Source organism: Crocodylus porosus, unplaced genomic scaffold (assembly GCF_001723895.1).
Source record: "Crocodylus porosus isolate Cpor-Errol unplaced genomic scaffold, CroPor_comp1, whole genome shotgun sequence".
NCBI lineage: Eukaryota > Metazoa > Chordata > Crocodylia > Crocodylidae > Crocodylus > Crocodylus porosus.
Genome location: NW_017728907.1, coordinates 8,758,567 through 8,761,309, shown reverse-complemented (window position 1 = coordinate 8,761,309; position 2,743 = coordinate 8,758,567). Strand labels below are relative to the sequence as shown.

At 46.0% G+C, this 2,743-nt stretch overlaps 1 long non-coding RNA gene across 2 annotated transcripts in view; it reads left to right on the top strand.

Annotated features, from left to right (window-relative positions):
* The window catches only part of LOC109307057, a 326,340-nt gene extending 325,111 nt beyond the window's left edge, over positions 1-1,229 (top strand). For both annotated transcript variants that reach the window (XR_002100153.1, XR_002100152.1), the window contains one exon: positions 1,040-1,229. This is a non-coding gene — a long non-coding RNA (uncharacterized LOC109307057). The remainder of the gene's footprint in view (positions 1-1,039) is intronic.
* Positions 1,230-2,743: the final 1,514 nt, after the last annotated feature.

The window sequence follows — 2,743 nt, the reverse complement described above, 5'->3', positions numbered from 1 at the left end:
CAAGAGAAGGCTGAGGGGGGATCTAGTGGCTGTTTACAGACTAGTCAGAGGGGACCAGTAGGCATTGGGGGGGTCCCTGTTCCCCTGAGCACTGCCAGGAGTGACAAGAAATAATGGTTACAAGCTTACAGAGGGTAGATTTAGACTAGACATCAGGAGGCACTACTTCATTGTTAGGGAGGCTAGGATCTGCAGCCAACTTCCAAGCTGGCTCCTACCCTGGGGGTCTTTAAGAGGAAGCTAGATGAACACCTTGCTGGGGTCATTTGATCCCAGTACTCTTTCCTGCCATGGCAGGGGTTTGGACTTGATGATCTGCTCAGGTCTCCTCTGACCCTACCAACTATGAAACTATGTTTTGGAATTTCAACCGTGTTTCAGCCATAGACTATAAAGGGAATCACAAAACTGCATATAAGTTTCTTACCTGATTTGGATGAAACTTGCAGGGATGCTAGCTCCTTATGAGGTCATGAAGCCTGCCAAGTTTCAAGGAGATAGGAGCAGTCCTCCCTCCACCCCCTCCTTTCCTCCTCTTAGTTTCTCTTTCCCTCAAGCCTGGCTACAAAATAGCCCCGAAACAGTTCAAAACAGTCTGAAACATCCAAAACATTTCAGAAATATCTGAAATGTTTTGGGTGGCTTGTTTAGTTTTGGAGCTGTTTTGGAGCCTTGTGTTTTGTTTTGGATTCAATGTTTTGGCCGCTGAAAAGTCTGAATCCAAAACACAACATCCGCCAAAATTTCATACACCCCTAATACTTAATAATAAACAAAGCAAGAAAAAATACTGTGGCTCACCATGCATGCTGATACACTACTCCATGTGGCCTCTACCTCCTGTCCTTTCAGTGTTGCCCAGCTGCTCCATGTTTGTCTCTGTCTATGCCATTTGCAGTGCGCCTCAGCTCCATGCTTTCCTGATGCTCTGGTTCACATCTCCACATGGATCTTTGTAGCCCTCTTCTACTTGGAGCTGTGTGTTCCCCTCTCTGGGGGCACCCAAGAGTGCAGCCCCATGTTTTCTTTTTCCCAAAAGCTCAGTGGCCCAATAAAGTTCTGTCATGGGAACATATGACTCCAGGGACTCTGCATCATGGTTCTCCACCAGATGTTTCTCCTCAATGATTCCAGCTCAGCCTCCCTGTCCAACCTGCACCTACTGAGTCCCAGGATCCAGCCTGAGAATTAACCTACACAGGTAAACTCTCTTCAGATGGAACAGGTAAGTATTGGGGAATCCTGTTACACAGATCTATGTAAAAATGCTCAAAGGGCACTGTTTAGGCCTACCAATATTTAATTAGTAAGAATGATTTAGAGTGGTAAGCTATAGAAAAGGAAAGGGGGTATGTAGCAATCATAGATGCATGAAATCTGAAAAAAGAAATGTTTGTATTGAATAACAGAAAATTTTCCAGGCATAAAATTAACTCATAGAATAGTAATCCCTCACTAACGCTAGAGTGGTAAAACATTTATGTAGAAGGCAGTATAGATATGCATCTCATAGACTAAATAACATATAGAGAGAATATGAAGTTTTATGAACTTGAGTTCCCTTGAATTCATGAAACCTTGTACTCTCTTTCTATATATATAACTTATTTAGTTAGTCTATAAGGGTACATGAACTTGTTTGTGGTACCCAGTCTACAATCATATGAGTAACTTTAATCTGTGGCATCATAGAGCATGTCTGGTTTGTGCAGATGTTATGAAATAGGAAGCCATACCAGGAACCTGATCTAAGAAAGTTGGGGTGGGGGGAGAGGTGGGTGGGTTCAGGGGGTAGGGATTGGTTCCTGGGATCAGGGCGTTATTGGGTCCATAGGGGGTTGTCTTTATAGGGTTGGGAGTAAAAATAGCCTGGTCATGGTGTCAGGGAGGAAAAAGAGGTAGCCCTGCGGCTGTGGTGAGTAGCTCAGCTTTCCCAGTCCTGGGGCTATGCTCCAAATGTATACAGATATTCATTAGATTGCACTAAACTGTTCCCAATCTAACTTAGGTCCCTCTTCATGTCACCTAAGTTGGATTGGACTGATCTTTTTTTGCCAAGTCTAAGCTCCCTGAACATCCGTTGTGACCAGCTTAGCTTGACCTAACCCTAGTTAGGTTGATGGAAGTGTAACTTCTGCGTGTACTCTAAGACGTGTCTCTGCTAGGGCTGGGCTATGCAAAGCTTTGGTCCCTGATTTGATTCAGCAGAGATTCAGCCTGATTCAGTGGCTAAATCTCTGAATCCGAATCAAATCAGGAGACCCTTTAATCTCTCCAAATCGAATTGGAACCCTCTGAATCTATTTGGAGAGATTTGGTGATTCAGACATAGACACAGCTTTAAATGTTTTTTCTACATACCTCTAGGTAGCAGGCAGCTTATGAATGCTGTCATGCTGGGGCATGGAGTGCATCACAGAAGCATTGGGAGTTCTCCAGCATGCTCAGTAGCAGACCTGGAAGTGGACCAAAAGCACTTCCGGTCCACTTCTGGGTCTGCAGGGGAGCACTCTGGGGGCTCCCCATGCCCCCCTAGCTCGGCAACTGGTGCCTCCTGGGTCTGGGGGGGTACCAAGGGCCCCCCTGGGGCCAATCACTGACCCAGGGGGGCCCACCCATGTTCTCTCTGGTGGATCTGGAAATGGACCAGAAGTACATCCAGTCCACTTCTGAGTTCATTGCTGAGCATGTGGAGGGACCCCTGCACTCCTGTGGGATGCTCTATGCACCCCAGCATCGCAGC